Here is a 14,127-nt window from a genome sequence, read left to right as displayed (position 1 = left end):
TCCGGGTACTCCGGTTTCCCCCCACAGCCCAAAAACATGCTGAGGCTAATTGGAGTTGCTAAATTGCCCCTAGGTGTGCATGTGTAAGAGTGAATGGTGTGTGAGTGTGCTCTGCGATGGGCTGGCCCCCCATCCTGGGTTGTTCCCTGCCTCGTGCCCATTGCTTCCGGGATAGGCTCCGGACCCCCCGCGACCCAGTTGGATAAGCGGTTTGGAAAATGGATGGATGGATGGATTACTCATACAAACACACACATCTGAAGGTTCTCAACTCTAGGTTTATATCAAACACATTAAAGCCAAACAAATGCAAAAAGTCCATGTATCGTTTGTCCTTGGGTTTTCCAGTCCAAAACAAAATCAGGAAAACTAAACAACAGCAGCGTTTTTTGGTTTTTTTGTCAGAAGGGGAAAATAGGGATGTTGAGTGGTGCGGGATTTACTGTGCGGTAGCGTGGGTTAACACACGCTTAAAAAGGGGTGGTGTGCTACGGGGAGAAAGCGGGACCGAACTCTTTGTGAATCCAGATCCGACCCGATGGGTTGCTGCATGAATTGTACTGAATAAAATTATCTTTGTAACTGTAGCTGCAGTCTGGTGGTGATCTGTTCTCTTTTTACAGCCTCTGACGCTACTGTAGTTTGGGTTCGTTACAATATCAATTCGATGACTCGCACATTCCCTATAATATAGGGTCTATATTTTCTAATTTTAAGTTTTTTTAATGTTTATAACCTTAGATCTATGCAAACCATTTTGTATATATCCAACAACACAGTACAATTATGGTGGTCATCTGGTTTATGACAGTAAAACAATGTACATTTTATGTACACTGAATGTAAAATTAAAGTTAATGAAAGCAAAATTATTGAAAACAGCTGTTTTCCCATTTCCCAATGGGCCTTCGATTTACTAAAGCACATGTTGGTACAATAAAACCATTAAAATTTTACAGATAAAGCATATGACCATCCATCCATCCATCCATTTTCCAAACCGCTTATCCTATTGGGTCGCGGGGGGTCCGGAGCCTATCCCGGAAGCAATGGGCACGAGGCAGGGAACAACCCAGGATGGGGGGCCAGCCCATCGCAGGGCACACTCACACACCATTCACTCACACACGTACACCTACGGGCAATTTAGCAACTCCAATCAGCCTCAGCATGTTTTTGGACTGTGGGGGGGAAACCAGAGTAACCGGAGGAAACCCCACGACGACATGGGGAGAATATGCAAACTCCACACACATGTGACCCAGGCAGAGACTCGAACCCGGGTCTCAGAGGTGCGAGGCAACAGTGCTAACCACTGCACCACCATGCTGCCCCTGCATATGACCATAAGTTTAATTTCTGTAAAAATACAGAAAAGAAATTGACCAGTTTCACTGAAGGGGTTTCTTTTATTTTACAAACTGTACGTAAAAATATGTTTATGCAATGTAGTTTTGATAAACCTTTACTGTCATTTAACATAAGAGGAAAAAAATAATTATACCGTAGTCAAAATGGCTGATATAAAATGGTTTAAAACTGTGAAAAAAAATTGCTTTTTTACAGTGTATACTTCCAGTCAGAAGGTACCACACCGGCAGATACGGATTTCTGAAATAGCAAAGATAAAGGTCAATGAATAATATCCCTCATCTCTTTTAAAACAATAGGTAAGATGCTGTTTTGATATCCTGTCTAGGGTTGGAGTGTAAAAGTATTCACGGGAAAGGGGAATGGGACAAAGGGACAAACAGGGTGAGGGCAACAAGGGAACACCAGTGGGCAAAGGGATATTTTTTGTATTTTCATTTTTTTTTCATGTATAATGACACTGAACAAATAGCCCTGTGCAAAAGACTTTGGGAGTGACCACAGCCAAAATAACAAACAAAATCCCCAACTATCAAGTGCGACCCACAGCCAATCTCACCTAAGTGCAAAAGAAAAGGAAACCAAAAGACAAACACTCCACCTCACTCCCTAACCAAATAAACAGAGTCCAACACACACCTGCAAAACAAAACAGCAGTCACTCCCTATGCAGCAATACAATCACACATACATAACTTACACACAAGTCAAAGCAACAAGGTGAAGTATATACACAATAGTGAAGACGTAAACCAAAGAAAACCAAGCGGGGAGACAGCAAGCCAAACTGAGGTCGCGGGGGGGACCGGAGCCTGTCCTTGGAACAACAGGCGTAGGCAGGAACCAACCCTGGGCAGGAGTCAACACTCTGCAGGGCGCAAACACTCACGACTTTTTGCCAATTAACCTACCCTGCGCACTTTTGGACTGTGGGAGGAAACCGGAGCCCCTGCTGGAAGTCTTTCCCCATTCACCAGATTATATTGCCAGAAGACTGAAAATTAGATATCAAATACTAGAGTGACTTAAAAACAAAAAACAAGTTTGCTTGTAATGAGACGCAAAACAGAAGATTATCTCTTTTTATATTTTGAGAAAACATTTTAACATTTATCCAACCGGTCAAATGGTTTAATACTTCATACAGCAGCATTTCTAAACTCATTCCTCAGCCCACCAGACAGCTCCACGTTTTTGCTCTGTCCCAGATCCCTGCATGCATGAACCAAACAGTCACCTTTTACTGCTGTGCTGAGAGCTTGGACAGAGCAAAACTGTGGATCTTTGCAGTGGGGTCCAAGGACTGGGTTGGGAAACCCTGGCATAGAGGAGACTGCAGTGAGAGCCAAGAAAAAAAGAGATTAGAGAGGAAGGTAAAATGCTTCCATTAGCATGGCAAATAAGCTGCAAGTACAGACCCTGTGCTTCCATTACAAACAAAAAGCCTGTATGACCCTCCTAAACACACAAGTCAGATTAACTTAACCAGGGGAAATAAGCATAAAACTTGGCAAAGACTAGACTATGAAAAGGGAAGGTGAACATCATACTTACACGAACTTCTGCTAAAGCAAATGGACAAACCCCTTTTAACGGAATCAAGTTACTTTAAAAAATTAATAATCCAAAAATAAATCAATAAAAATTAAGAAAAACACAATCATGCTTTGAACTAATACTGCAGTCAGTCCTAAATGTTCCCATGACATTCTTTTCGTCACGACGCACACTCGGTACATACTGGTTAAAAACCATTTATAATCCTTCATGTACCAGTCTATGATGGAGCACCCCAACCTGGGCCGCCCATCCAACATGGCAGATTTCTGCCCCCTGGCCCCGGAGACTAGCAGACCAACCTCTGGAAACAGGGAACCAGGGGGACATGGGCCGCTGACTGGATGGGCGGCTCCAGACTGAGGTGAAGCAGAAGGTAGACTCCACAGCAGAGGACCGAGGAATGTAGACCAAAACCAGGGAACCTGAAGTGGCAAGAACACAAACCAGGACAGACATATAAAACCCAAGCAAACGCATCAGTGGCACAGCCCACCAGCTTGTGAAAGATGGCTACCTGGCATCATGAATCCCTTAATCAAAAACCTTTGTGATGGCAACTTTGCCACCCAGGACTGATCCCTTCTAAAGACCTCAAGTTTCAATGCAAGGTTTCCAAAATGTTTTGAAACATTAGTCCATGTGACTGCTGTGGTTGTCATGACCTGCTCGTCAGCTCCTCCTGTGTGCCACGCCCCCTGCTTACCCACGTGTTTCCCGGATTGTACCCAGCTGTGTCTGCTTATTTTCAATCAGTCCTGTGTATTTCAGTCCGTGTCTTACCCGAGTCCTTTGTCCGTCATTGATGTTACCTGATGTCAGTTGCCGTTCAATGTTCCCTGCCCCGGATCACTTAATAAACCCCTTGTCAGCCCTGAATTCGGCTTGTCTGCTCGTTCCTGCCTGCCGATCCGCACGATCGCCGCTTCGCCCGACCGCGTCCCGTGACAGTGGTATTGTTCCAGGCAGGGAAAACAACTTAGGAGAAAATTTCCGTGCATGTTGGGTGTTTGTGGTACTGTTGGGCTGAGGGGGTAATTGAGTGACTATTAACCTTTGAAATCCAATTATATTATTTAAACAGATTAGTAGTTAGACAGTGTGATTTAGATGAGGATAAGGATGTTTTATTGTCATTACAAAACGTGTTCTACATGAAGGGAACAAAATGAGGCACTCAGATCCGGTGTATTAGCAATAATAAAATAGAAATAAAATCGAAAGAACAATACAATGAATAATATGGCAACAATTAAAATAAAATAGAATAAAGACATTAAGATAAATTCCATTAGGAGAATTTAACCATGGATGTAAAGTGAGCAGGTGTGAGTGTAGCAGAGATTACTGAGGTCTGTGTGTAACAAAGTATATGTGACACTGGCTGAGGAAGCAGCAACGTGTGTGTGTGCAAAGTCACAGTAATAACCTGCAGCACTGAGGGATCTATTGCAGCGAAGCCCTGACATGTAACACTGGTGATGAATAGCAGTGTTAGATATAGGTATAGTGAGGTACTTATAATTATAGTAGGTGTAGGATCAAGGTCTGGATTAGATTTAGTTAGAAACATACAGGGCAAATCTAGATAACACATACACACACAGATTACATATAAATATAAATTTAGGGGCAGTGTGTAGCTCAGTGTGCTAAGCCTCTGTGATCAGAAAATAGCCCACTTTAGCCCAGCCTGGGCACATCTGTGGGTCCTTCAGCAAGGCCCCCAGCTCCCTGGGTGCCACTATGACTGGCTGCCCGTCACGGCCAGCTCACTCTGAGCAAGTTGGGGGAAGCAAAATGAAAATATCTTGATGGGGATCAATAAAAAGTATTAATTCTTATCCTACGGTCTGAGCATTCGGTCAATCCAAGTACAGAGAGTGGTAATGTGGACAATGCTGCTTGCATTTCCGGCCCAGCAAGGCCTGCTGCTGCTCCACAGCTATATATATATATTCAGCACTGACCTTTTTCCATTCAGTGGTTGTTAAAATAACTTTGTGTAGCCTAGTAATGGTGTAGTGTAATATTCTTTGGTTTGTAATATAAGGGATTAAATAATATCCTCCAAGTGACATACAGGCCCTCCACATTTTCAGTGAAAGGAGACCAGAGAGCATGAAAGCTCTTCCTACAGTTGCCTCTGCTGTATCTCAGATTTTCAAAAGGTAACATAGAAAACACATCTTTAACCTATTGTCTGAAGGCAGGGGGTCTGGAGGACTTCCACTGCGTGAGAGTTGTTCTTCCACCCAGCAGAGAGGAGAAGGCTGTGGCTCTGGCCTGTGAGGCGGTGTATTGTTTTTCTGCGGGGAGATGTGAGCATCGGGTGAGACTGGACTCAAATGCAGCCGCTTTGAGACAGACGTGGACTTTAAGGAAACACAGACTACACATGGAACAGCAATGACTGAGCTGGGGAAAGCAGTGAGGGCAGACATATTTATACACAGCACACTAATCAGCGACAAAACAGGTGTACAGTGTTAGGATGGAGAACTATAATGGGATACAGGAGAATTAGGAGGGTTACAAAGGGCCAGCAGCGACCCCTGCTGGCATGAGTGGGAGGAGACATGAAAAAATAAGAGATTACAGATCATGACAGGAGCACCAAGCACAGCAACAGTGGGGTCATGCCCAATTATCACACCACATATATGAGAAAACATTATGAAAATCTGTTCCCAAAAATTGTTCAAACATCAGCATGACCGAAACATACGACTGGTTGTACCTAGGCTACACTGGCACTGACAGCAGAGTGTAACAAATTACCAGCTACGACACATATCTGATGATTCAGAAGAAAGACAAGTTGAAGAAACAAAGTGGTTAATTGACTATTGTATAATAATCAAATCACTTCATAATCATGTAATACATAATATGTTACGATGGGAAGAGGGACAATCCAAGGGCAGCCTTGTGGGTATTATTGCTGAACCAAAAGACATGAATAGAACCCAAGAGGAGGAGGAGAGCACAAATAGGAGGGAGGGAGGAAGGAATAAGCAGGAGGAGTCGGGGAGAACCTACTAACACGGGGAGCAGAGAGGGGTCCTCCTCCTTTTTGGGTAAAACTAATTGCTTGTGACATGGTAAGAGGCAACTTCTTTCTTGAGAGAATTTCTTTAAAGGGCAAGACAACCAAAGCTGTAAATCTAACAGGAAAAAATAGCCTTTGTAGAATTCTATGTGAAGACCCTCTGGGCCAGGCGCCCTGCCGCTCTGCATTGTTTTATTTGCATTTACAACTTTGTACTCCATAATTTTAATATTTTATCACGAAGCCTGAAGAGCAATATGAACTATATCTTGCTTTAAGTAAATTGTCTCATCCATTATTAGATTTAAACACAGTCATAATCCACAGCAAACTGCACTTACAGCCTTCATCCTGCTCTTCAGTCTCTGACGTGCTGCATCTAAATGGGGACTCGTCAAAAAGCCAAGTGGAGCTGTCATGAATGAAGGCCTTCTTCAAGCTTCCCCAGCCTGACAGCAGGTTAGTCTCTCATTTGACTAAAGTATATTTAACTTCTACAGAACTTTGCAGGCTCATCTAGGATAGAGAATTTCTGAATTAGAAGAGATTCTCAGAGGGAGATACGAGTCCTAGGTGCCTGCTGGGTACATATTCAAGACAGAGTTAGGACCGACTCCAAAAATTCTGCAATAAGTCTCCCAGATTACGGGAAAAAATTGTATTTTACTGAAAATTTCATTCATGGAATTTTACCTTAGACTTGGTCAACAGCCATGTGGATAAATTTCAGAACTACAGACGGTCTGTGGGTTGGGGGGGACAGGCAGGTTGGCAGGTGGGGGCACACTGAATGCTCCTAGGGGTGTGGTGGGTGTGCTTATATGATTTACAGGAGCCGAGGCTAACAAAGGCACTAAACTGCACAAACAGCCTCATGTACGAAGTTTTACATGAAAAGGGGCCATGGGCTTGTTGGCACTATAATTCTTAGCACTCTGACTAATACAGCCAACAGGACCCGTCTACCTCTTCAAAAACATCCATGCAGAGTTTCCTGCCTGTTTCTGACAGCTTTCACTGTTTTTCTTTTTTGCTCCAGTATCTTGACCTTTACAATCTGGAGGATTGCTACCCTCCAACTAGCTGTTTTGGGTCAAAATGGCCCCATCTGCGTTAATTTGCATCATTAATTACAGCATAAATCGATACATTCCAGATGAATTTTTAAGGTAATTTCAACAAAAGCCTGTAAAATTGTTAGTTCTGTTAGGCAGAACTGAAAATATGATGTTAAATGTATCACAGTGCAATTGTATTAAAAATAAATCAATGACTTTGCATGACTATTTTTGCACGACAGATTTAAATTTCATGTTTATAGTTCAATTTTATGTTATATAAACAAAATAATTTTTAATACAGTGCATTTTTTTATTAATTCAACAGCACCCATGTTCAATCCACTTAAGTTTGGAAGGTGTATTGGAAGGTAACGCAGATATTTCTTAAGTGGGTATCCAGAGATATCGTCCCCCCTCCAAGCACCCCTTTTCTCCACTAGTTCTGTATGGAGCTCGACAGGAGGAATGGAGAGGTAGAGAAAGGGGTTAGTCTCACACATAATGTAATGCAAAATAAAGAGTAAATACAAGTGCCATGAAGCAGAATTGAGCTCCAGCAGGCCTCGACTTACAGTAAAGGAATTGTAAGGCAGACATGCTAACAAAACAGCTTTACATTCCCAATTCCAAACCATTAATGGGCAACCTTAGAGTGACAACGGCTAAAAAAAACCTTAGCTATAAGCAGGAATGAAACGTTGTGAAAAGCCAAGACTCCACATGAACATGTTCTCCCCCTGCAGAGTCAGATCACGCATTTGAAGTGTTCCCAAGTGTTTGTGTGTTTTAGGTTCCTGTTAGTGAGGGGTCCTTTGCCGTTCTGTCTGACATCCAACAGAAAGTCCACTGTGTCTCTGCAACTTAAGCTGAGTCAGTGTAAGTGTGTGGCTCAGTAGCTCAAGTATTTGGGCTTGTAATCCAAAGTTTGCTGGTTTAAATCCAGCTTCAGATGGATAACTGTATGTTTATGGGCCATTGAGTTATGAAAAATAATCAATGTAGTGAATCACTATATTCTCAAATTACTTGTTGTACTTTTATGAACAACACCATTTATTAAACAAACAAATCTACATTGGCAGAATGAAAAATGAAAAATGAAAATAAACTATCATTTAAGAAATTGTGGAAAACTGAATTTACAATATTTGTAAATTGAAGGAAGAGTCCATTAACTTAACGGAAAATGTGCTGGTAATTTTCTGCCAGTACATTTTCCGTTTTTTGGTGGATTTTTTTTTACAGTGTATGACACGCTTGAATTCACTGAGCTCAAGTGTATGTGAAAATTAATATATTTACATCTAGTATGTTTCATGGCTTCACTGTATTTCCCACTGCAATAATCAGTTTCATCTAACTGGTGATGTTAAAGGCAGAGCTGAAATTTAGTTTAGTCATGACCTCAAAATTTAATTGAGTAGGTATTCTGTACAACCAGACGGAACTGCTGGTTGGGCTGGTCATCACCTGCATTTTCTAAGTGAGGTCTAAATGTAAAGTTTCAAATTGCACAATATATATTAATCTGTTTTTACAAAATATTTTTTATGTGTTTGCATCTTATATTTTGTATAATGGGCTTGTACATTTGATTCTTCCTTGATTTCAGTGTAACTAGTGAAAAAGAGAGAAGCTTTTGGGAAGCATTATTGAACTTATTGTCCAGAGTCACTTGGGTGATAATTAAGGTCAATATAAATCACCTATTACCCACTGTAACCCTTTGTATTCCCCCCGCACACTCTGTTAACAAAATAAGAGGGTTGAAGTCAAATCAGGTTAAAAAGGTAAATTTGATCCTCCGCCTATCGCGGAAGATGCGTTCCAGACCCATCAGCGATAGGTGAAAATCCACGATACAGAAAGACCATATAAATTATTTTTTAAGTTTAAGCCTTAAAATACCCCTCCCACATGCTTTAAACACATGTAAACTCATTAAAACAACACATATATCTGTTTGTCGGGCTAAGGATATGAGTAACTTAATAATAATAATAATAATAAAAATAAAATAATAATATGTAATATATATATACACACACACAACTTTCTCTCTATATATGTAATGGAATATATAAAAATAAAAACATATATGGCTCTTACACATTCTTTTCATCCTTCTTCATGTAGCGTACTGTTGATTCATTCAAGCCATAATGGCGAACGCCGTCCACATAACGCTTTCCTTCCCGAAGCACAGCCAGAAGTTTTACCTTCTCCTGAATGGTCAACGTCTTCCATCGTAGGGCTTAGAACAAAACGAAAACAATCGGACCACAAACAATGTACGGGATACGCAGAGAATTGTGAGGCGTCGGAGGAAAATCCGCGATATAGTGGGGGAATCGCTGTAATGTGAAATCTGCCAATCCTGGTTTTCAGCACCATGGACAGAAACCTTTTGTTTATAGGGACCTATTATGCCCATTTTCACTGCTCATAATTGGATTTTTATCTTCTGCTAGAATAGATTCACCCTTTTAATAGGTGATATCCTAGAATCCAATATATTATTGCAGGGCTATTTTCATTTGATGTTAACCAAATGTGATATATTTATTTTTACTTTTGATATCTCGTCCTTTTCCCCTCATCTGATAAGAGCCGCTGTCCGCTGAGACAAGCTGGTGTGTTTTTACTGCTCATTGAAAAGTGGGTGGTGCGGACATTGTGTATTACATCACACTCTGAGACAGTCACTGATTGGTGGGCTCTGAGGGGGCGGTGTGACCTGAAAATCATCCATCAATCAACCCAGGATGAGGGCCCAGCCCATCGCAGGGCACACTCACACACCATTCACTCACACATGCTCTCCTACGGGCAATTTAGCAAGTCCAATTAGCCTCAGCATGTCTTTGGAATGTGGGGGGAAACCGAAGTACCCAGAGAAAACCCCACGACGACATGGGGAGAACATGCAAACTCCGCACACGTGACCCATGCGGAGATTCGAACCTGGAACCCAGAGGTGTGAGGCGACAGTGCTAACCACTGTACCGCTCCTGAAAATCATGAACTATTTGAAGTATTGAAGTATTTTTGAAATCTTTATGAAATTTTTATATTTATTAAATCAAAACATTGGGCAGTATACATGCTATAGCTACTTATTAATGAATAAGCAATATAATAAGATTCAATTTTGCTTTCACTACTTAAAGCGCCAGAACAACGCATTTGAAAAAATCAACAGCAATATCTCTTACCAGAAATCAGGAACAGGTTAAGAAGATCCACAGACTTCGTCGCGAGCAGTTTAATATACGAACTATTTCCTTCTACCCAACTCCACACACCTGCAGTATCACTGCGCAGCACATATCGCCAGGGAGCTCGTGCTTGTGTCTAATGCGCAGTGATACGAGTGTATTTCGAAAGAAGCCCGACATTTCTACGGCTGATATTTCCAAACCTGAACAACTCCCAGCAGAACAACTTTGATGGATAGATAGCATTAAGGCCCCTCTAAAATATCTTTTAATTGTTTTTTGTGAACCTCCCATTTAAACGAAGTACATCGTGGTGCTCATGAATTTGAAAGCCTAGATGCCTCATCTCGCTTTAACACACCATGTGTCAGCAGCGCCACCATCTTGGAGCGATAATTAGACATAAACAAGCAACATGTCAGGGTGTAGATGGAAAGATCTTTTAGCCATAACTTCTTTACTAATTAACGAATTTATATCTTACAATTATGTAGAATAAATAAACAAGCCCACCACTACTGCCCCCCCCAATTTATGTAGTACTCCTGATAGTATTCTCAACAAAAACTAATCATGCTAGTATCCCGTCAGTATCACAGGATAGTAAACATGTTATGTATCTTATTTGACCGTTCCGCAGATTTTTTTACCTGTGAAATGTGGTTCCCTGTTTTCTAGTTTTAACATTCCTCATGTTGTTGCAGTTTCGAAAATAGTCGGTTCACTAAGTCATATCTATGAATCAGTGGCGGACTGGGACAATAATTCAGGCCGGGAATTTGACTCCACTCCCAGGCCACCTCTGCTGCTGCAGTCACATTTACCAATAACTTTCACTACATCAATCACACGTTCCAAGACCTGCCTTCTCTTTCTAACCTGGTCTCAATGGACGGTCATTTGCTTATCAGTCAGAAGGGTATGGATATCTGCTTTGTTGACTCTAAGAAAAAAGGCTTCAGCACTTTCTCTATGGATACTGCTTCTCTCATGTTCCTGTACTCTCTGATGGGTATGTTTCCAGGCCTGCATACCTCCTTTGACAAATGCACTGTCACTGCCTAAAGGTTTTGCAAATGCAAGACATACTGAGCAGAATAGGGAGTGATTACTTTCATTGTATGTCAGCCATTTTCTGTTTGTGCCATCTTTTGAATGTAATACATCAGGAATGGCTCTTTCAGATGTTTGAATTGGGTGATACTTAAAAAAAAATCTAAATCCTTAGACTGTGGACGGGCAAAATAATCAAAAGAGATATCAAGGCTTTCACTGTCTCCTTCACCTTTCCCTGAATCATTCTCTCTCTCACTCTGCACATCTAGTTGCTCTGCAATATGAAATAAGCGGGTTCAATAATCTGTATTTATAATTGTGCAGCCATCAGTTGTATGTCCCCAAAATCACAGTCCTACTACTGATCTTATAAATCATAAAAAGCACATGTTGTTTAAAAAGTATAGCCTGCTGCCTGCATGTTTAGTTTTGCTTATCTTAAACTTTACCTGAAGGTTCCTGCTCTGACTCAAACGCTGAACTGTCCACCACCTCTAGCTCAACAGCAGGAGCATTTGCAGCACTAGTGCTACTGACGCTTCCTTTGTCACCTTTTCAAAATAAATAAATAAACAAACAAACATTGTAGGCTACATATTGTAGACTAGAAATGAAAAATCAAAATAACTAATACTGTATTCTTTTCCATACCATCTACTTGATTTATTTATTATTTAAAACAATTTGACCCACTAACACTATTCTGTCTACTTTTTATTCATTTTTATTTATTATAGAAAAAATATGCTACATGTAGACGAAACGAAACTTGACACAGCACAGCAGCACTTACATATTGTTGCTCGTTTGTTGGTTTAATTTTATCTATTGTGATTATCTAAGTGATTTGGATGAAAGTGTTCGTCTGCCAAATTATTATAAATATAATGTAAATGTAATCTTGACCAACTTGTTCCCTTACTGGCGAACATGGCTGGGATTTTGCAGCTTGCTGCGTCTGCGGCCAGGGCTTTTTTCCTTTTTATACGCTCCCTCTCTGCTCCTCCTCTGCGTTTACGCTCCATTTCTTGAACGATTTAGTCAGATTTACCCTGTCTCTGGATATAGCCAGATATTAGGCAGTGCGTCGCTGACGTTGGGTCATGTGGGAGTGTAATTTTCCCTCCGCCATTGCCTGATTCGTAGATTGAGAGATCCGTCAATTAATTCGTAGTTGCACACCAGCCTATCACATGCCAGGCTGATCGTCTGCACAGCGGCAGCCGGCAGGCCAGAACTACCGTCAGGCCACCGGGAAATGTCCCGGTGCTCCCGATGGCCAGTCCGCCCCTGCTATGAATCCTCTATTTCACAATTACCGCGCCAACATCGCGTATCGGCATACAGGGTTTCAAATCTATGGCGGTGCTGCCTACGCTACTACCAGTCACATGACACAGGAGCTACCGTATACCCGCCAATCGGGAGCCGGCTAGATCAACCACGCCCACCCGTCACATAGAGAAGAGTGAGGCGAAAGAAGCCAATCAGTTTAAAAATGTCACCATCAACGCAGTGTTCAGTAGTCTGAAGATATTTTACTTTAAGCAAGGCACAAAATAAAGTTGTAGTATTTGTAATTAAATTTGAAGATTAGCCATCCCCAAGGAGCTGACAGGAAAGCCAGGTACAGGTTTAGTCCTCCTTAATCAGCTTGTCGGTTACTAAACGTCGCCAAATAAGGTTGCCTTTTTCTATGATGTTTTTTTTTCAGTTAAATTGACACTTAACGAAGTAATCTGAGACCTGAGATATAACATTGGCAACGATGGTCATTTTTTACAATCATAGATTTTAACATTGAGGACGTGTGTCTCATGTCATTTTCACATAGAGGGAGTTTAATTGTTTTTATCTGTGTCTGTGTGTCAACATATGTCTATTTAGTTATGTCACTCAAATGTATGATTAGTATTGACATTTCCGTAGACTACTATGTTGTAATAAAACTGCATGGTCCTCTGGGAGTTGGGCAATTGAACGGTATTAAAGTATCAATAAGAAACACTATTAATGAAGTAGCCGCCCTAACCTTTTACTTTGTATGAAGTGTGCATACAAAACACAAATAATGCAGTTGTACTGTTATGTATGTAATTTAAAAGGTATACTTGCCAGCAAAAGATTGAGTTAATAAAATTAAATGAAAAGTATTAAGACCCCTTGTCATTAATAGTATTATATACTTATTAATTTTACAAAGACTTTTTTTTCTCTCATATATTTAAGTTTTTGAAATTGATAATCTGGAAAACTGCTGCCTGGGATCCACTATCCATTCTTGACTCTTGGAATAGGAATTGAAGTCGAATCAAACAGCCTTACAGCACCCTCTTGTGACATACAGTAATATGAATGAAGTGTCCCGTTTTAAGAGGCAGACGTTGAGGCCGAATTTAAGTTGGTCACAAATGTATTTTTCTTCTGCAGCTAGAAGCGTCGTCTGAGCCTGATTTTAACTGGCATGTCGGTGTGGGATTCTTGTAGTAGAAGTTATGTGAATTTCGGTACTCTGAAATTAAGTGATATGTGTATTAGAATCGATATGTGTCATCTTCCTTTTGTTTTAGGTTCCCCCTGGGCATTTTTATGAACTGTATTGTAATATCAGACAGTGTGTCATGAATTTCTGAAGGGATGTTATATATGACCATTTCTTGGATACGTCTCTTGTACAGTAGTTACAGTTTGTCAGGCCTAATGTGACATGGTGAACAAGTCCTGTGATTAAAGCATGTCTGCTGCTTAAAACATTGTGTTGTATGCTGAAGGTTTCTTGCCGGTACACATTGAATTACCTTTCCATTAGAAT

This window comes from Brienomyrus brachyistius, unplaced genomic scaffold (genome assembly GCF_023856365.1).
Source record: "Brienomyrus brachyistius isolate T26 unplaced genomic scaffold, BBRACH_0.4 scaffold45, whole genome shotgun sequence".
In the NCBI taxonomy this organism is placed as follows: Eukaryota; Metazoa; Chordata; class Actinopteri; order Osteoglossiformes; family Mormyridae; genus Brienomyrus; species Brienomyrus brachyistius.
This window is presented reverse-complemented; position numbering follows the sequence as displayed.